A 6,429-nucleotide genomic window follows, 5' to 3' on the forward strand; every position below is an offset into this window, starting at 1 on the left:
TCAGTTTCTACCAAAATTGACCATCACAGTTTGCTCCTATAGCTAAGCACGCATGGAAGTGAGTGATGTATAAGTTGAGACAATTCAAAGATGTGAGATAAATATAAGGGGAAGGTAAGCAAAAATACTGCATAGTTCTCCTTGGTCAAGGATTCTATACTTGTAAAATGAGGTGTTTTGCTTTTATACTTCATGGCAACCTATTTCAATATTTGGAAATTCAATTTGCTGACAAATATACATGTTCATACCTTTGCTTTGTGATAGTTGGGTAACTATGAAGACACTAGATGTAGAGACGCCCCCATAGACTGCAGCAATGGATAACTAGTCACATCCCAAGTCACCTATATTCTGTTGGGTTTTTCCTTTTGCTGCCAATATCTTGTCCTCCTGAAGCGCAGCCTTCTACAGTTATCCTTTTTCCACCAGGGATATCTGAATGCTATATCTGTGTGGCAGCATGAACATATAAAGTGTTATGGTCTACCAGGTCAAAGGCAGATTGGAGTCAGAAAAATATTTCCCCTGCCTCTAGAATCACTGTAGGTGTGGCTGCTGTACCACACATACATCAGTAGGGGGCAGAGAGGAGAGAGGATATGTCTACATTCAAAGATCTGACCATGAACTTGTGAATGATTAGTTGCCAAATATTCCATGAAAAAAGCCAGACTGAGACAACCACCAATCTGGCACGAGGTGGGCATGAACAGGCTCCCAGTGCGAAGAGCAATCCAGAGACAACCAACAAGAGAGTAAACAACAGTTCCTGGAAGTGCTTTTCCTGGGCTGGGCTGGAAGAAAATAGAAAACCCTTATGAAGGGTCACTTGAGCAGGGAGCAAGTCTGAGATAACCATCAGAGTAGCACCAAGGAACCTAGAGAGGAAGTTAGCCCAAGTTAGCCCACTCTGACATCATACAGGACTCGGGGGAAGTTACTATGTCCAAAATGATCTCTTCCTAGTGTTATAATACATGAACAGGACATAGCACTCCTGAGACCACTCCTGAGACAACCTCAGACACTTAGAAATCCCAGGAGCCACTAAGAGGAACAGGTAAGTGGTGGAGAAATGGAAGAAGAGGAGAAACAGACAGATAGGCACAACAAAGAAGGAGAATTGAAAACTCAAGGAACAGTCTGACGTGGGTAGTCAGCCCGTAATACCTCCTGTGACTCTGGTGAACTCCTGTCCTGTGCTGTCACAGGGCAGGCTACTTCTGGGTCCTTGGCCCAGCAGCAGCAGGTGTTTGTTACAACCAAAGGCCAAGAGGACGTCCTTGGTTTGAGTTGTCTACTGGGGATATGTTGATATATGAGAGCTGTGCAGAATTGGCCCCACTCCTCGTCTGACCATTGTGGGAGAGCTGGCCATGGGGACATGAGATTGGGAACACTGAACCTGACCTAGCCAGTTGTAGTACTCTGAGTATCAAGTGAACTGACCCCGAGGACAAGAGCGTTGAACATCTGGCTCTTCTCCATCAATTCATCTTTCATTTGGTAGCATGGACGAGGGAGAGGTTCCCTTCTCTCCCCTCACTTCTCACCACTTACTGTAGGTAGAAGACTGGCCCTAGAGTCATAAAAGTAGGAAAGCTTCCCCTGCCCCTCACCAGCTGGACACTAGGGAGAGCAAGCCTTGTACTGGGCAGCCTGGCACAGCTAACTTTGGTCACAGGGAAGAGGATAAGCTGGCCAGAAGGTATGAGCATAGAAGAGCTGACCCCACCAGCCTCTTGTTTACCTTTCTATGAAATGGGCAAGCACGAGATGCTCTACCTTGCATCTTGCCACCTAAGGCAGGCAGGAGAGAGGGCCACCAGGTTATCAGAGCGGGAGAGCTCTCTTTGCCCTTCACCTTCTGCAGCACTACAGAGAGCAGGCACTTCACTTCGTCTAGGCAGCACAGTAGATAAAGCCCTGGATATGGGGGTTGCAATATGAGGAGCCAGCCATGCTTCTTATCTGCTGAGTGGTGGTATGGAGGATAGAGAGATGACTTCCTACCCTCCTCATGCCTCACCATATATGGCAGGCAGGAGACCTGGCCCCAGAGTCATAATAGTAGGAGAATTGGTCATATCCCTCACCAACTTCAACACTCAGGAGAGTGGGCCCTGCACCTAGCCTGGGCAACAGGATAGAGCAGACTTTAGTTATAGGGGTGATGCTGATGAGCTAGCCCCCAGGGTCTGAGAGCAGGAGAGTTGGCTTGTTGAATAGCTAAGATGCCTTTTAGGCTCAGATTTAGGCTTTATATTGGCCTGTCCGAACTTCTAACCCATCAATTAACCACTGCAGTGCATGAAGAGGCCATTGCTACAGATCTCAAACTGCAGGATTTCCATGATACAGGGCAATGGCAGGATATCCAAGAGGAGTCCCAGTGAGGTTTCACTGCTTATCGATAGAGTAACAGATGCCAGAAGCTTCCTGTGAGACCAATGAGTCATTACAATAAACATCTGCAAGTTATGAAATGTGGACAAATGATCTAGTGTCAGACATACAATAGCTTCCACTAGGAGCTTTTAAATTTTCCTTTGCTTGGTGGAGAGGAGGTCTGAGGAGTTGATGAATAGGATGGTGGTATATGATGTGAAATTCATGAAGAACTAATAGACAAGCAAACAAACAAACAAGCAAACAAAAACCAGAAGAAAAAAGAAAGAAATATGAATGAACACTTTAGATTCAAAAATATACAAAGTACATAGAAATCAGTTATTATAATACCTATGGTGAGCAAAAAGAAAAATAATAATAGTTTATTGCAGTATTCCTTGAGATAAATACTCTGCAACAAGCTCTAGTGTCTTTTAGAAGTACCTAGGACATATTCTATTTTGATTTTTTTCATCTTTATTAACTTGGGTATTTCTTATTTATATTTCGATTATTATTCCCTTTCCCGGATTCCGGGGAAACATGACCCTAAGCCCTCTGCCTCCCCCCTCTAAGGGTGTGCCCCTCCCCATCCTCACCCCATTACCGCCCTTCCCCCAACCATCCAGTTCACTGGGGTTCAGATTTGGCAGAAACAAGGGCTTCCCCTTCCACTGGTACGCTTACTAGGCTATTCATTCCTACCTATGAGGTTGGAGCCCACGGTCAATCCATGTATAGTTTTTGGGTAGTGGCTTAGTCCCTGGAAGCTCTGGTTGGTTGGCATTCATGTTCATATGGGGGTTTCAAGCACCTTTAAGCTATTTCAGGCCTTTCTTTTTTTTTTATTAACTTGAATATTTCTTATTTACATTTTGAGTGTTATTCGCTTTCCTGGTTTACAGGCCAACATCCTCCTAGCTCCTCTCCCTCCCCTTCCTTATGGGTGTTCCCCACCCCATCCTCTCCCCATTGCTGCCCTCCCCCCAACAATCACGTTCACTGGGGGTTCAGTCTTAGCAGTACCCAGGGCTTCCCCTTACACTGGTGATCTTACTAGAATATTCAATGCTACCATGAGGTCAGAGTCCAGGGTCAGTCCATGTATAGTCTTTAGGTAGTGGCTTAGTCCCTGGAAGATCTAGTTGCCTGGCATTGTTGTTCATATGGGGTCGTGAGCTCCTTCAAGCTTTCCAGTTCTTTCTCTGATTCCTTCAACGGGGGTCCTGTTCTCAGTTCAGTGGTTCGCTGCTGGCATTCGCCTCTGTATTTGCTGTATTCTGGCTGTGTCTCTCAGGAGAGATCTACGTCCGGCTCCTGTCGGCCTACACTTCTTTGCTTCATCCATCTTGTCTAATTGGGTGGCTGTATATGTATGGGCCACATGTGGGGCAGGCTCTGAATGGGTGTTCCTTCTGCCTCTGTTTTAATCTTTGCCTCTCTATTCCCTGCCAAGGGTATTCTTGTTCCCCTTTTAAAGAAGGAGTGAAGCATTAGCATTTTGGTCATCCATCTTGAGTTTCATGTGTTCTAGGCATCTAGGGTAATTCAAGCATTTGGATTAATAGCCACTTATCAATGAGTGCATACCATGTGTGTTTTTCTAGGATTGGGTTACCTCACTCAGGATGATATTTTTCAGTTCCGACCATTTGCCTACGAATTTCATAAAGTCATTGTTTTTGATAGCTGAGTAATATTCCATTGTGTAGATGTACTACATTTTCTGTATCCATTCCTCTGTTGAAGGGCATCTGGGTTCTTTCCAGCTTCTGGCTATTATAAATAAGGCTCCTTTGAACATAGTGGAGCACGTGTCTTTTTTATATGTTGGGGCATCTTGTGGGTATATGCCCAAGAGAGGTATAGCTGGATCCTCAGGCAGTTCAATGTCCAATTTTCTGAGGAATGTCCAGACTGATTTCCAGAATGGTTGTACCAGTCTGCAATCCCACCAATAATGGAGGAGTGTTCCTCTTTCTCCACATCCTCGCCAGCATTTGCTGTCACCTGAGTTTTTGAACTTAGCCATTCTCACTGGTATGAGGTGAAATCTCAGGGTTGTTTTGATTTGCATTTCCCCTATGAGTAAAGATGTTGAACATTTCTTTAGGTGTTTCTCAGCCATTCAGCATTCCTCAGCTGTAAATTCTTTGTTTAGCTCTGAACACCATTTTTATTAGGGTTATTTGTCTCCCTGTGGTCTAACTTTTTGAGTTCTTTGTATATTTTGGATATAAGGCCTCTATCTGTTGTAGGATTGGTAAAGATCTTTTCCCAATCTGTTGGTTGCCGTTTTGTCCTAACCACAGTGTTCCTTGTCTTACAGAAGCTTTGCAGTTTTATGAGATCCCATTTGTCGATTCTTGATCTTAGAGCATAAGCCATTGGTGTTTTATTTAGGAAATTTTTCCCAGTGCCCATGTGTCGAGATGCTGCCCTACTTTTTCTTCTGTTTTTGAGTGTATCTGGTTTGATGTGGAGGTCCTTGATCCACTTGGACTTAAGCTTTGTACAGGGTGATAAACATGGATCGATTTGCATTCTTCTACATGTTGACCTCCAGTTGAACCAGCACCATTTGCTGAAAATGCTATCTTTTTTCCATTGGATGGTTTTGGCTCCTTTGTCAAAAATCAAGTGTCCATAGGTGTGTGGGTTCATTTATGGGTCTTCAATTCTGTTCCATTGGTCTATCTGTCTGTCTCTGTACCAATACCATGCAGTTTTTATCACTATTGCTCATTTCAGGCCTTTCTAAGATTCCTTCAATGAGGGACCCGTTCTCAGTTCAGTGGTTTAATGATGGCATTTGCCTATGTATTTGCTGTATTCTGGTTGTGTCTCTCAGGAGATATCTACATCCTGTTCCTGTCAGCCTGCACTTCTTTGCTCTTATCCAGTTTGGTGGCTGTATATATATATGGGCCACATGTGGGGCAGGCTGTGAATGGGTGTTCCTTCTGCCTCTGTTCTAAACTTTGCCTCCCTATTTCTTCCCAAGGGTATTCTTGTTCCCGTTTTAAAGAAGGAGTGAAGCATTAGCATTTTGGTCATCCTTCTTTACTTTCATGTGCTCTGTGCATCTAGGGTAATTCGAGCATTTGGGCTAATATCTACTTATCAATGAGTGCATACTATGTGTGTTTTTCTGTGATTGGGTTACCTCACTCAGGATGATATTTTCTATTTCCATCCATTTGATTATGAATTTCATAAAGTCATTGTTGTTGATAGCTGAGTAGTACACCATTGTGTAGATGTACAACACTTTCTCTATCCATTCCTCTATTGAAGGGCATCTGGGTTCTGTCCAGCTTCTGGCTATTATAAATAAGGCTGCTATGAACATAGTGGAGCATTTGTCTTTGTTATATGCTGGGCATCTTTTGGGTATATGCCAAAGAGAGGTATAGCTGGGTCTTCAGGTAGTTCAATGTCCAATTTTCCGAGGAGCCTCCAGACTGATGTACAGAGTGATTGGACCATTCTGCAATCCCACCAATAATGGAGGAGTGTTCCTTTTTTACCACATCCTCACCTGCATTTGCTGATACCTGAGGTTTTGATCTTAGCCATTCTCACTGGTGTGAGGTGAAATCTCAGGTTTGTTTTGATTTGCATTTCCCCTATGAGTAAAGATATTGAACACTTCTTTAGGTGTTTCTCAGCCATTTGGCATTCCTCAGCTGTCAATTCTTTGTTTAGCTCTGAACACCATTTTTAATAGGGTTATTTGTCTCCCTGCAGTCTAACTTCTTGAGTTCTGTGTATATTTTGGATATAAGGCCTCTATCTGTTGTAGGATTGGTAAAGATCTTTTCCCAATCTGTTGGTTGCCATTTTGTCCTAACCACAGTGTTCTTTGCCTTACAGAAGCTTTTCAGTTTTATGATATCCCACTTGTCAATTCTTGATCTTAGAGCATAAGTCATTGGTGTCTTTTTTAGGAAATTTTCTCCAGTGCCCATCTGTTCGAGATGCTTCCCCACTTTTTCTTCCATTAGTTTGAGTGTATCTGGTTTGATGTGGAGG

At 43.6% G+C, this 6,429-nt stretch overlaps 1 non-coding gene across 1 annotated transcript; it reads left to right on the forward strand.

Annotated features, from left to right (window-relative positions):
* The first annotated feature begins 527 nt into the window (after positions 1–527).
* On the forward strand, positions 528–658 carry LOC120096816 (small nucleolar RNA SNORA17). The gene has a single exon (XR_005493649.1). It is a non-coding gene; the product is annotated as a small nucleolar RNA SNORA17 (small nucleolar RNA).
* Positions 659–6,429: the final 5,771 nt, after the last annotated feature.

This window comes from Rattus norvegicus, chromosome 14, assembly GCF_036323735.1.
Source record: "Rattus norvegicus strain BN/NHsdMcwi chromosome 14, GRCr8, whole genome shotgun sequence".
Classification (NCBI taxonomy): domain Eukaryota; kingdom Metazoa; phylum Chordata; class Mammalia; order Rodentia; family Muridae; genus Rattus; species Rattus norvegicus.